The sequence below is a fragment of the Rhinopithecus roxellana genome, chromosome 6 (genome assembly GCF_007565055.1).
Source record: "Rhinopithecus roxellana isolate Shanxi Qingling chromosome 6, ASM756505v1, whole genome shotgun sequence".
Lineage (NCBI taxonomy): Eukaryota > Metazoa > Chordata > Mammalia > Primates > Cercopithecidae > Rhinopithecus > Rhinopithecus roxellana.
Window position 1 is genome coordinate 91,927,163 of NC_044554.1, and position 15,275 is coordinate 91,942,437.

The 15,275-nt window shown below is 41.3% G+C and overlaps 1 pseudogene; it reads left to right on the plus strand.

Annotated features, from left to right (window-relative positions):
• Nucleotides 1-1,488: 1,488 nt before the first annotated feature.
• LOC104663108 lies at nucleotides 1,489-2,910 on the plus strand (annotated as a pseudogene).
• The last annotated feature ends 12,365 nt before the right edge of the window (nucleotides 2,911-15,275 follow it).

Genomic DNA, 15,275 nt, shown 5'->3' on the forward strand with positions numbered 1-15,275 from the left:
TGATTTTGCCTATATTACTTATTAAATAAACCACTGTTCTGTGATAAAGTAAAATACATTTTTTATATATTAAATTCTCACAGGCTGCAGAATCTATTTTGGGGTACTGTATTCTACATAGTTCCACTTATCTTTTTGCCTATTTCTTTGATAATCTTGTGCTGCTTTTATTACAGAGACTTCACTTCTGTTTTAACATTTTCTAAGATCCTTTTTTTCACATTTTCTTGACTATTCTTGAACATTTATTCTTCCATGTGAACTTTAAGTTTATTTAATCCAATTTAAGCACACATATCAATGTCCTCATTTGAATTGCATTCAAGTTTTATATTAATGGGAAAATTCATACTTTCATAATATTAAATTTTCTCATTCAGGAATTTAGTATATCTTTCTGTTTATGCACGGTTTATTTTATGTCCTCATATGGAACTGACCTCCATACACCCTTATCTGGAGCCATGAAGGGTAGGCTTCCCAGATCTTTTTCACCTAAGTCAACCCTGCAATAAGAGGACATCTCAGAGCACCTTTTGCATCTCCACATGTTGTCCCTAATGGTAACTTGATCTTATCCCACTCTCTTGCCTCTTAGAAGATACTTTTATCCATTCTCATCTTTCATTGTGTCTTTGATCATGTCTGACTTTCTTGCACCAGCTCCTAATCTTCAGAATTCACTCAAATCTCTTCTTTTCATGTGGTCACCACCTTCCACTCCTCCCCAGCTGTCTCCAGTGTGTGCTGAAAGACCTGTGTGCTGCAGTTGCTCACATATCCAACTCTCCCTGGGGAGTGAGTCAGCAGCCCAAGCATTTTCCTAGTGAACTGCTTCCAGTGATCCCTGACCTAGAATCACAAGAGGCTCAGGGAGTGGGGTGGCTCTGACACTGCAGGCCTCCAGAAGGACCCGTCACCGACATGTTGTTCCTGCCACTGTCCTCCAGTGTTCTCATGTGGGGTTCTTATGTGGGCCCCTGGGCTGCTGTTTCCTGGGCTGCCATAGAGCCTTGCAGCTGCCATTTACTGCTTTCAGGATCTTGAACATTTGTCTCCCAACTTTTCTGACACTAAGTGCGTCTTCTGAGTATATTCCCACAGTCACTAACATTCAGAACTTTAGCTCTTGTCAAATTGCTTCAATTTTGGATATCTGTCACTGGAGAAGTGAATCAAGCTACATGAAGAATGCCCTTATTTTTTCTTGTATGTTCTCTCTCTGCAAAGAGGAGAATGGTCTTTCCCAGTATTGTGCTTTCTGAGACACAACTAGTGGATGATCCAAATGGTCCTCGATTCCAAGTAAAATGGCAAAGATCCACATGTAGCTGGATCCCACCTGTGATCGCAATCTTTTCATGCTCTCAGATTCCACCCCACCTCAGTGTTTTAAAAGAAAAAAATTTCAGACCAAGAAGCAGCTTCTCCACTCCTTCTGGAACCCCTACCTTGTTCAGTCCCTCTGCCTCCACTCCTTCCTCCACCATGTCCATCAGGGTGACCCAGAAGTCCTACAAGGTGTCCACCTCTGGGCCCCAGGCTTTCAGCAGCTGCTCCCACACAAGTGGGCTCGATGCCAGCATCAGTTCCTTCAGCTTCTCCGGAGTGGGCAGCAGCAGCTTCCAGGCTGGCCTGGGCAGAGGCTATGGTGGGGCCAGCAGCATGGGAAGCATCACTGCCGTCATGGTCAACCTCAACCTGGAGGTGGACCTCAGCATCCAGGCCATGCACACCCAGGAAAAGGAGCAGATCAAGACCCTCAACAAGAAGTTTGCTTCCTTCATTGACAAGGTAAGGTCCCTGGAGCAGCAGAGCAAGGTGCTGGAGACCAAGTGGAACCTCCTGCAGCAGCAAAAGATGGCTCGGAGCAACATGGACAATATGTTCGAGAGCTACCTCAACAACCTTATGCAGCAGCTGGAGACTCTGGGCCAGGAGAAGATGAAGCTGCGGTCAGAGTTGGGGAACATGCACGGGCTGGTGGAGGACTTCAAGAACAAGCATGAGGATGAAATCAATAAGCATACAGAGATGGAGAATGAATTTGTCCTCAGATGTGGATGAAGCTTACATGAACAAGGTAGAGCTGGAGTCTCTAACGGAAGGGCTGACTGATGAGATCAACTTCCTCAGGCAGCTGTATGAAGAGGAGATCCAGGAGCTGCAGTCCCAGATCTTGGACACATCTGCGGTGCTATCCATGGACAACAGCTGCCCCCGGACATGGACAGTATCATCGCTGAGGTCAAGGCTCAGTATGAGGTGATCGCCAACCGCAGCCTGGCTGAGGCTGAGAGCATGGACCAGATCAAGTATAAGGAGCTGCAGATGCTGGCTGGGAAGCGCTGGGACGACCTGCGGCATGCAAAGACGGAGATCTCCGAGATGAACCGCAACATTAGCTGGTTCCAGGCTGAGACTGAGGGCCTCAAAGGTCAGAGGGCTTCCCTGGAGGCTGCCATCGCAGATGCAGAGCAGCGCGGGGAGCTGGCCATTAAGGATGCCAACGCCAAGCTGTCTGAGCTGTAGGCCGCCCTGCAGCTGGCCAAGCAGGACACGGCACATTAGCTGCGTGGGTACCAGGAGCTGATGAACATCAAGCTGGCCCTGGACATCGAGATCACCACCTACAGGAAGCTGCTGGAGGACAAGGAGAGCCAGCTGGAGTCTGGGATGCAGAACATGTTTATCCATACGAAGACCACCAGTGGCTATGCAGGTGGTTTGAGCTCAGCCTATGGGGGCCTCACAAGCCCTGGCCTCAGTTACGGCCTGGGCTCCAGCTCTGGCTCTGGCGCGGGCTCCAGCTCTTTCAGCCACACCAGTTCCACCAGGGCCATAGTTGTGAAGATCAAGACCCGCGATGGGAAGCTGGTGTCCAAGTCCTCTGACGTTCTGCCCAAGTGAACAGTTGCGGCAGCCCCTCCCAGACTGCCCCTCCTGTGGCTGCCCCAGAGCCCAGGAGGGAGGCAGCTGTGCAGGGGAGCAAAGGGAACAGGAGACCCATCTGAGGCTCACCCCTAGCTCTCAGCCCACCCATGGGGAAGTTTACTGCCTGGGGACCCCCCTTGCCCATGCCTCCAGCTACAAAACAATTCAATTGCTTTTTTGTGTGTGTGTCCAAAATAAAACCTCAGGTAGTTCTTTAAAAAAAATAAAAAATAAAAAATCAGTCCCACAAGGGCCTGTTAGTCTCATTCTATAGGCCAATGAGGATTTTCTTCATATTTTCAATGTGCTGAGAAGAATCTGCAGAATGTTAGGACATATATAGACAGATGAAAATACTCACACAAGGAGTAAGAAAACCTTCAGAGGAGGCAAATTTGCAAAGCAAGAACTGTGCCCCTCCCCAGTTCTAAGTCAACAACCACCCCATTAAGAGTCTATCTTAATTCTGGGTCGTCAGCAGGTTTCCTTTCTCCTACTCTTATTTGTTCATTTTATGGAACACGGTAGTCTGCCTTTTTTTCATGTCTAAATTCGTTTCCTGTTGAGAAAGTTCATAACCATGGCACAATAGTAATCATCTTGCATAAGTTACTTAGCTCCCTTCTGCTCTTGTTTCCTCATCTCCAAAATAAGAATAAAAATAGTACTTCTTTTATAAGGTCGTGTTGAGGATCAAAATAGCTAATATATGTTAAGCCCTTGGAACATTTCCCGGACTATAATCACTGCTATATAAATGTTTGCCATCATCCTTCTTGGATGGTTTCAATGTCCCTTGGTTACCTTTGCCAGGACTTTTTTTTTTTTTTTTTTTTTTTTTTTTTTTTTTTTTTTTTGAGATGGAGTCTTGCTCTGTTGCCAGGCTAGAGTGCAGTGGCACGATCTCAGCTCACTGCAACCTCTGCCTCCTGGGTTCAAGCAATTCCCCTGCCTCAGCCTCCCGAGTAGCTGGGACTACAGGCTTGTGCCACCATACCCAGCTCATTTTTTGTATTTTAGTAGAGACAGGGTTTCACCATGTTGGCCAGGATGATCTCAATCTCCTGACCTCATGATCCTCCTGCCTTGGGCTCCCAAAGTACTGGGATTACAGGCATGAGACAATGCGCCTGGTCCCCAGGACTCTTATTTTCTAAATTCTATTAGAACATCTTTTTTTTTTTTTTTAGAGTCAGGATCTCACTCCGTCATCCAGGCTGGAGTGTGGTAGCACAATCATAGCTCACTGTCGCCTGTAAGTCCTGGGCTCTAGTGATGCTCCCACCTTAACCCCACTGAGTAGCTGAGACTATAGGCGCATGCTACTACATGGGGTTAATGTATTAATTTTTTTTTGTAGGGATGGAATCTTGCTATGTTGCCCAGGCTGGTCTTGAACCCCTGGCTTCAAGAGATCATCCCATATCAGCCTCCCACAGTGTTGGGATTTCAGGTGTGAGCCACTGCACCAGCCCTATTAGAACATCTTTCTAAATTATATGGGAATGTACAAAAACAAAAGATAAATCTGCCTGTAGAGCCTTAAAACATTTTCATGGTCCTCATAAGGTCCTTCATATTCAGGAGAGCAGGCATTGCAACATTTAAAGCCTATCTCCAAGGAAGAGACTTTTGCCCAAAGTCTATATACACTAAGGTTCTGTCTACATTATAATGTCTTCTCAAATCACCTCCTTGACTTCACATTACCATAATAATCCACATCCCATTATAAACTTTTGGCTTTTAGTGAGATAGGCTGTTTTGCAAAAGAGGAAGGCAATGGGAGGTTTTCGATGTTACTTTTCAGGAATAGTTTTCCTTACCTTCTTCCTGTTTGGCCCCTGGGATCTTATCTGCCTTTAAGTGTTATAATAATTCCAGGTGCATTAGAGTATCCAATATGCCACTGAAATCTACGTCTCCCCTGATATTAACCATACACTAAATAAAAGCAGCACATAATAAAATCATCCACATCCCAAAATAGAAAAATCACCCAAAGTATTTAAATTTTACATAGGGAGTAAGTTGTATCACACTCGATGCTAACCATGTTTATAACCATTTATGCTTACACATATGTCATTTCAACAGCTATGATTGAGCTTCTGCTCCACGTATGTCGGGCACTAGGCTGGGCACTAGCAACACACTGGAACAATAACGGGGTGGTTCTGCTGGGGAGGCAGCTAAGACAGACCAAACAGTGGGCGCCCCAGAGGTTTACTCAATAATCATGATAATGAATACATGCAAACCTTCCAATTGAGTTCAGTGTTCCATGTAAAAAGGAATGTAATATGAAAAGCTGATCTGGGCTTGGGGGTTCATGGAAAATTTCTTTAAGGAAGAGACATATGACAAATAAAGAATTGTGAAGTTACCCAAGGTAAGAGAAGAAAGAACATATCGTGAAGCTAGATCAGGAAGAGCAAAGGTCCTATGGTAGGAAAGAAGATGGCCAGTAAAAGATGCGTGAGTCATTGATGAGACGGGAACCACTGGCAGAAGACAGGATTTATGGGGGAAGAGCCTCAGTTGAGTCTGGGACATGAGGTGTCTGAAATACCTTTGAGACATATCAAGGGAAAATATGAAATAGGTGGTTGGATATATACATCTGGAACTCAAAGGAAATGTCTCAGCCAAAGATATAACTGTATATAAATAGCTTATAGATAGCAGTTAAAATTAATGCTCTTGGATACAGTTGCCTGGAAAAAAAGTATATAATGAAAAAAGACCGCCTTGACAGGCTTCACTTCTAATGGCTGAGTAGCAGATGAGCCCACCAAGTAGGTTAAGAAGGAGGAGCAGAGAGGTAGAAAGGGCACCAGGAGAATGTGGTAGCACTCAAGGCAAGCGGAGGAAGAGCTGCAAGAAGGGGGAAGTGGTTAATAGTATTTAAGAACATTGCTGAATCATATAGTAAAATAAGGTCTGAACATCATTGGATGTCCTTGAGGACAGGGAGATCACTGTTGACTTTATCAGAGCTGGTTCGGGGGAGTGATTGTGGGAATGGGAGAGTGATGGGCCAGGACATTCAGCCTTAAATAGGTTGAGGAAAGACTGGGAGTTAAGAAAGTGGAGACAAAAATTTTAGGCATCTCTTTCAAGAAATCTGGTTGTGAAGGAAAAAAGAGATATGCAGTGGTGGGATAAAAAGTGATTTGAGTAGCTGTTTGCCCGGATTGGCAAGCTGAGCCACCCCACCCTTCCTGTGCAGAGATCTGGGTGCAGAGGGGCCCTCTCCACTCCACACCAGACAGATCTCCAGGCATTCAGAGCATCTACTCACTGGAACAGCAGTCTGAGTTACCCCAACCTTCCTGTGCAGAGATCCTGGCGCAGGAGGCCCTCTCCACTCTACACCCAGGCAGAATCTCCATGCATCTTCAGCACATACCCTCCTGGATTAGGAGTTTAGGCTGCCCCCAATCTCCATGCAGAGAACTTAGGGCTGAGGAAGTCTTGCAGCTCCATGCCGAGGCACATCTCTGGGCGCGAGGTGGCCATCCACTGGATTCTCCCTCAGTGCTGGTGCTTGTGCCTGCCATCAGGGGACCTGTAGGTGGACCTGCCTGGTCTGGCCCTGCCCATCTTGCTTCCTCCCCTCCACTGGGGCTGAGGAGGGAGCTCACACCACTGTGCATTCCATGAATCAACCCATTACCTGAGGCAAAAAAGAGCTTTTTCCAGTAAATAAGGATCACATATATTCCCAGCCACATAGCACTTTTTCTGAGACAGGTTTTCACTCTGTCACCCTGAGTGCAGTGCTGTGATCATGGCTTACTGCAGCCTTGACCTCCTGGGCTCAAGCAATCATCCCACCTCACTGTACCAAATAACTGGGACCACAGGCACATGCCACCATGACCAGAAATTTTTTTCATTTTTTTGTAGAGACAGGGTCTTGCTATGTTGCCCAGGCTGTTCTTGAACTCCTGGACTGAAGGGATCCTTCTTCCTCTGGCTCCCAAAGTGTTGAAATTACAGGCACGACGAGCCACCGTGCCGGGCCACACAGCCAGCTCTTACGCATAAGCGCCATCTATTGGCTTGCAAATCAAACTGCACAGCCCAATATAAAACCTGGTGACAGAAGTGCATAGTACTATACAAGCAAAGCCAAAAGACCCTACCTAGCATTCTCTACAGTCACACACCCTGCCGTGGGGAGGAAGGAAAGGGAAAGAAGAAAAAACAATAATATTATTGGAAAAAAAGAAAGAAAAAGAAAAAATTCTACCTGCATGAAAACAGTACTAAAATTAGAAAGGCAAGCATCTCTAGATGAAAAGGAACTAGTGCAAGAAACCTGGCAAACTCTGAATGTAGTGACACTACCAAAGGATCACACTGGCTCCACAGCAATAGTCCCTAACTAAAATGGAAAATCAGAAACAATAGATAGAGAAATAATTCAAGGCATGGATTGCAAGTAAGCAGCAATGAGATCCAAAACAAGGTTGAAAATCAACAAAAAGACACTTCTAAAGCAATCCAGGAAAAGAAAGAGGAAATAAACATCTTTAAAAGAAATCAACCAGAATTTCTGGAATTGAAAAACTCACCTAAGGAATATCAAAATGCAATTGAAATATTTATGAATAGACTGCACCAAGCAGAAGAAAGAATTTCAAAGCTTGAAGACTGGTGTTTTGAACCACCCAGTTAGATAAAAATAAAAAGGAAATAATTTTTTAAAATGAACAAAGTTTTCAAGAAATATTGGATTATGTAAGGTGACCAAAATTGTGAATTACTGGATTAACAGGAGACACAGAAGAAAACAACCACGAAAACATTTGAGGCAGTAATTCAAGAAAAGTTCCTAATCTTGCTAGAGAGATAGATATCCAGATACAAGAAATCTAGAGAACACATGTGAGATAGTATACAAAATAAACATCATCAATGAATATAGTCACCAGACTGCCCAAAGTCAATGCTGAAGAAAAAAATATTAAAGGCAGCAAAAGAAAAAGGTCAGATCACATACAAAAAGAACCCCATCAGGCTAACAGCAGACTTCTCAGAAGAAACCTTTTAAGCTGGGAGAGATTGGAGGCCTATTTCCAGTATTCTTAAAGAAAAGAAATTCCAACCAAGAATTTCATATCTTGCCAAACTAAGCTCTACAAGCAAAGGAGAAATAAAATATTTTCCAGACAAGCAAGTGCTAAGGGAATTCATTACCACTAGACCTTCCTTACAAGAGATCCTTCAGGGAGTTCTAAACATGGGGACAAAATAACAATACCTACTACCAGAAAAATATACACAGCCCACAGACCCTATAAAGCAACCACACTATGGAAACTACAAGGTAAGCAGCTAACAACTTCCTAACAAGATCAAAACATCACATATCAATATTAATATTGAATGTAAATGGTCTCAATGCTCCACTTAAAAGGCACAGAGTGGCAAATTGGATTTAAAAAAATAAGACCCATTCGTTTTCCATTTTCAAGAGGCCTATCTCACATGAAATGGCACTCAGGCTCAAAGTAAAGAGTGGGAGAAAAAAATCTATCATGCAAATGGAACACAGAAAAGAGCAGGAGTCACTATTCTTACATCAGATAAAACAGACTTTAAACCAACAACAGTAAAAAATGACAAAGAAGGACATTGCATAATGATAAAAGATTCAATTTAAAGAGGACTTAACTATCCTTAATATATATGTACCCAATATTGGAGCACTCAGATTCATAAAACAAGTACTTCTAGACCTATAAAAAGACTTAGACAGTCACACAACAATAGCAGGGGACTATCAATACTCTGCTGACTGCACTGACAGATTATCAAGGCAGAAAACCAGCAAAGAAACTCTGGACTTAAATTCAACACTTGACTGATTGGATCTAATTGGACATCTACGGAAAACTCCACCCAACAACCTCAGAATATACATTCTTTTTATTTGCACATGGAACATACTCTAAACTCAACCACATGGTAGGTCATAAAGCAAGTCCTAATAAATTCAAATAAATCAAAATAATTCCAAATGTCCTCTCTGATCACAGTGGAATAAAAGCAGAAATTAATACCAAGAAGTCTTTCAAAACCACACAATTATATGGAAATTAAACAATTTGCTCCTAAATGACTTTGAGATAAACAAATAAAGCAGAAATAAAAAATTATTTGAAATAAAAAAAAAAAACACAGACACAACATACCAAAATCTCTGGGACACAACAAAAGCAGCATTAAGACAAAAGTTTATAGTGCTAAAGACCTACCTCAAAAAATTAGAAAGATCTCAAATTAACACTCTAACATTACACCCAAAGGAACTAGAAAAACAGGAACAAACCAACCTCGATACAAGCAGAGGAAAAGACATAACTAAAACCAGAACAGAACTGAACAACTTTGAGACCCCGAAATCCATGCACATAATCAACATAACCAAATATTTGTTCATTGAAAGGATAGATAAGATCAATTGCTGCTAGCTAGATTAGTGTAGAAATAAAGAGAGAAGATCCAAATAAGCACAATCAGAAATGAAAAAGGTGGCATACAACCAATCTCACAGAAATACAAAAGATCCTCAGAGACTATTATGAACCTAGAGAAAATGGATAAATTCCTGGAAACACATGATCTGCCAATATTGAATCAGGAAGAAATTGAAAGCCTGAATAGACAAATATTGAGGTCCAAAATTGAATCAATATTAATTAAAAAAAAAACAAAAACAAAATAAAAAACTACCTACCAAAAAATCCATGGACCAAGTAGATTCACAGCCGAATTCTATCAGACATTCAAAGAGGAGTTGGTACCAATCCTACTGAAAGTATTCCAAAAAATCAAGGAGGAAAGACTTCTCCCTAACTCCTTCTACGAAGCCAGCATCGCTCTGATACTAAAACCTGGCAAAGACACAACTAAAAAAAAAGGAAAACTACAGGTCAATATCCCTGATGAACATAGATGGAAACATCCTCAAAAAATTACTAGCAAAGCAAATCTAGCAGCACATCAAAAAATTAATTTTCTATGATCAAGTAGGCTTCATTCCTGAGGTGCAAGGTTGGTGCAAAGTATACAAATCAATAAATGTGATTCATCACATAAACAGAATTAAAAACAAAAACCATATGATCATCACAATGTGGAAAATGTTTTTTAATAAAATTCAACATCTCTCCATGATTAAAATCTTCAAGAAACTATGATTAGAAGCAACATATGTCAAAATAATAAGAGCCATCTATGCAAACCCACAGCCAACATCATCCTGAATGAGCAAAAACTCAGACCATTTCCCCTGAGAACTAGAACCAGACAAGGATGCCCACTCTCACCACTCTTATTCAACATAGTACTAGAAGTCCTTGCCAGAGCAATAAGGCAAGAGAAAAAAAACAGGCATCCAAATAGGAAAAAATGTCAAACTACCTCTCTTTTCTGATGATATGATTATATACTTGGAAAACCCTAAAAACTCTACCAAAAGGCTCCTGGAACTGATAAACTCGTGATGATATTTCCATTCAACCCAACAATCCCAATGCTGTGTATATAGCTGAGAGAAAACAAATCATTCAACCAAAAAGACACATTCACTTCTATGTTCATCACAAACTGATAAACCAAGAAAGAAAAGAAGAGAAAGAAAAGAAAAGAAAAGAAAAGAAAAGAAAAGAAAAGAAAAGAAAAACCTAGGAATACATCTAACCAAGGAGGTGAGCTACAAGTTCTACAAGGAGAACTACAAAACATTGCTAGAAGAATCATAGATGATACAAACAAATGGAAAACATTCCCTGCTCATGGTTTGGGAGAATGAATATGCTTAAAATGGCCACGCTGCCCAAAGCAATCTACAGATTCAATACTACTCCTATCAAGCTACCAACGTCATGTTTCACGGAACTGGAAAAAGCTATTCTAAAGTTCATATGGAACCAGAAAAGAGCCAAAATAGACAAAGCAACCCTAAGCAAAACGAACAAAGCAGTAGACATCACATTACTTGACTTCAAACTACACTTGACTTGACTTCAAACTACACTGTAATTTAACAGTCACCAAAACAGCATGGTACTTGTACAAAGACAGAAAGATAGGCCAATGGAACACAATAGAGAACCCAGAAATAAAGCCACATACCTACAGCCATCTGATCCTTAACAAAGTCGACAAAAATAAGTAATGGGGAAAGCACTCCCTATTCAATATATAGTGCTGGGATAGCTGGCTAGCCCTACGCAAAAGAAAGAAACTGCCCCCCTCTCTTTCTGGACATCGGCCTTGGAAAAGAATTTATGACTAGGTCCTCAAAAGCAACTGCAACAAAACCAAAAATTAACAAGTAGGACATAATTAAACTAAAGAGCTTCTGGACAGCAAAACAATCAATACAGTAAACAGACAACCTATAGAATGGGAGAAAATATTCACAAGCTCTCCGTGTGACAAAGATCTAATATCCAGAATCTATAAAGAACTTAAGCAACTGAACAAGCAAAACCCAAATAATCCTATTTATAATGGACAAAAGACATGAACAGACATTCTCAAAAGAAAAAAAAGCAGCCGACTGGGCACAGGGGCTCACGCCTGTAATCCCAGGACTTTGGGAGGCTGAGGTGGGTGGATTACCTGAGGCCGGGAGTTTGAAACAAGCCTGACCAACATGGGGAGGTCTCTACTGAAAATACAAAATTTGCCGGACGTACTGGCACGTGCCTGTAATCCCAGCTACTTGGGTGACTGAGGCAGAAGAATCGCTTGAACCCGGGAGGTGGAGGTTGCGGTGAGCGGAGATCATGTCATTGCACTCCAGCCTGGTCAACAAGAGGGAAACTCTGTCTAGAAAAATAAAAAAAGAAAAAGAAAAAAAGGGAAAAAAAGCAGCCAACAAACATGAAAAAATTCTCTTCACTAATCTTCAGGGAACTGCAAATCAATACCACAATGAAATATCATCTCACACCAGTCAGAATGGCTATTACTAAAAAGTAAAAAAAAAAAAAAAAGAAAGATGCTGGCAAGGCTGTGGAGAAAACAGAATACTTACACACTGTTGGTGGGAATGTACAATTAGTTCAGCCACAGTGTAAAGCAGTTTAGGGATTTTTCAAAGAAAACAGAACTACTATTCAACCCAGCAATCCCAATGCTGTGTATATAGCTGAGAGAAAAGAAATCATTCAACCAAAAAGACACACTCACTTGTATGTTCATCACAGCACTCTTCACAATAGCAAAGTCATGGAGTCAACCTAGGTGCTCATCAACAGTGTCGTGGTTAAAGCAAATGTGGTGCATATACGCCATGGAATAGTATGCAGCCATAAAAAGGAATGAAATCATGTCCTTTGCAGGAATATGCATGCAGCTGGAAGCCATTATCCTAAGTGAATTAACATAGGAACAGAAAACCCAATGTTGCATGTTCTCACTTACAAGTGGGAGCTAAACAATGGGTACTCACTGACACAAAGCAAGGAACAATAGACACTGGCAACTACTATAGGGGACAGGGAGGGAGTGGGGCAAGGGCTGAAAAAAATTACCTATTGGACACTATGCTCGGTACCTGGCTGACGGGATCAATTGTACCCCAAACCTCAGCATTATGCTCTATGCCCAGTTTGCACATGTAATGCCTTAATTTAAAATGTGAGTTGAAATTATTTTTAAAAACTAATTTGAGATTGAGAGAAGGCTTTGTTTTACTTTACCATTTTAATTATGAAAATAATTATATATGGAATAACATACACAATATGTATATATATGTATGTGTATAGATAGGTGTGTGTGTGTGCAGTTTAAAGAATAGTAATAAATATCCATGGCTTCACATCCACGTTCAGGAAAAGAACATTACCAGAACTTTAGACTTTCTTGTGGTCCCTCGCCAATCGTATCCCGCTGAAGGGAAATTATTTTTAAGATAAAAGAGACTTGAGCACATTTATATGGTAATGGAAGCATCTAGTTGAGAAGAACTGGTTGAATATGCAATAGATTAAAGAAAATGATATTTGATAGTGAGGCATTATTGCAATAGCAAGAGTGAATAGGATCTAAGGCACAGGAGGAGGTGTGGTCATGTATTATGAGAGGGGCAGCTCTGATGAGGGGAAATTAGATAGGTTTGGTGTTATAAAGTTCGGGAAGTTCCTTTTCGATGCTTCACAATTCTCAGTAAAATAGGAAATGGGCCCATCTGCTGAAAACAAAAAATCTTCAAGGAAAGATGGGACATGATTTGAAGTAGTCGTTGTTGAGAGTTGGAGGATGAGTTGCTCAGAGAAGTTTAATAGTTCTGCTGATCAGTGTTGAGGGCTTATTTGAGGCTGATCATGGTTTTTTTTATACAATTATTATACTTAAAGTTCAGGGTACACGTGCACAACATGCAGGTTTGTTACATAGGTATACATGTGTCATGTTGGTTTGCATGTAAATGATGAGTTTACATCAACTCATCATTTACATTAGGTATTTCTCCTAATGCCCTGCCTCCCCCAGACCCCCACCCCTCAACAGGCCCTGGTGTGTGATGTTCCCTGCCCTGTGTCCAAGTGTTCTCATTGTTCAATTTGCACCTATGAGTGAGAACATGTGGTGTTTGGTTTTCTGTCCTTGCAAGAGTTTGCTCAGAATGATGGTTTCCAGCTTGATCCATGTCCCTACAAAGAACAGAAACTCATCCTTTTTATGGCTGCATAGTATTCCATGGTGTATACGTACCACATTTTCTTAATCCAGTCTATCATTGGTGGACATTTGGGTTGGTTCACCCTTTGCTATTGTGAATAGTGCTGTAATAAACATATGTGTGCATGTGTCTTTACAGTAGCATGATTTATAATCCTTTGGGTATATACCCAGTAATGGGATTGCTGGGTCAAATGGTATTTTTGTTCTAAATACTTGAGGAATCGCCACACTGTCTACCACAGTGGTTGAACAAATTTACACTCCCACCAGCAGTGTAAAAGCATTCCTATTTCTCCACATCCTCTCCAGCATCTGTTCTTTCATGACTTTTTAATAATTGCCATTCTAACTGGCATGAGATGGTATCTCATGGTGGTTTTGATTTGCATTTATCTGATGACCAGTGATGATGAGCATTTTTTCATTTGTCTGTTGGCTGCATAAATAGCTTATTTTGAGAAGTGTCTGCTCATATCCTTTGCCCACTTTTTGATGGGGTTGTTTGTTTTCTTCTTGTAAATTTGTTTAAGTTCTTTGTAGATTCTGGATATTAGCCCTTTGTCAGATGGGTAGATTGTTATCATTTTCTCCCATTCTGTAGGTTGCCTGTTCACTCTGATGGTAGTTTCTTTTGCCATGCAGAAGCTCTTTAGTTTAATTATATCCCATTTGTCTTTTTTGGCTTTTGCTGCTGGTGCTTTAGTCATGAAGTCCTTGCCCATGCCTATGTCCTGAATGGCTTTCTACATATGGCTACCCAGTTTTCCCAGCATCATTTGGTAACTAGGGAATCCTTTTCCCATGTCATGTTTTTGTCAGGTTTGTCAAAAATCAGACAGTTTTAGATGTGTGCTGTTATTTCTAAGGCCTCTGTTCTGTTCCATTTGTCTATATATCTGTTTTGGTACCAGTACCATGCTGTTTTTGTTACTGTAGCCTTGTAGTATAGTTTGAAGTCAGGAAGTGTGATGCCTCCAGCTTTGTTCTTTTTGCTTAGGATTGTCTTGACTATACTGGCTGTTTTTTGGTTCCATATGAACTTTAAAGTAGTTTTTTCTAATTCTGTGAAGAAAGTCATTGGTAGCTTGATGGGGATGGCATTGAATCTATAAATTACCTTGGACAGTAAGGCCATTTTCACGATATTGATTCTTCCTATCCATGAGCATGGAATGTTCTTTCATTTGTTTGTGTCCTCTTTTATTTTGTTGAGCACTGTGTTTGTAGTTCTCCTTGAAGAGGTCCTTCACAACCCTTGTAAGTTGGAACCCTAGGTATTTTATTCTCTTTGTAGCAATTGTGAATGGGAGTTCACTCATGATTTGGCTCTCTGTTTGTCTGTTCTTGCTGTATAGGAATGCTTGTGATTTTTGCACATTGACTTTGTATCCTGAGACTTCGCTGAAGTTGCTTATCAGCTTAAAGAGATTTTGGGCTGGGATGATGAGGTTTTCTAAATACACAGTCATGTCATCTGCAAACAAGGACAATTTGACTTTCTTTTTTCCTAGTTGAATACCCTTTATTTCTTTCTCTTACCTGATTGCCCTGGCCAGAACTTCCAACACTATCTTGAATAGGAGTGGTGAGAGAGGGCATCCTTGTCTTGTGCCAGTTTTCAAAGG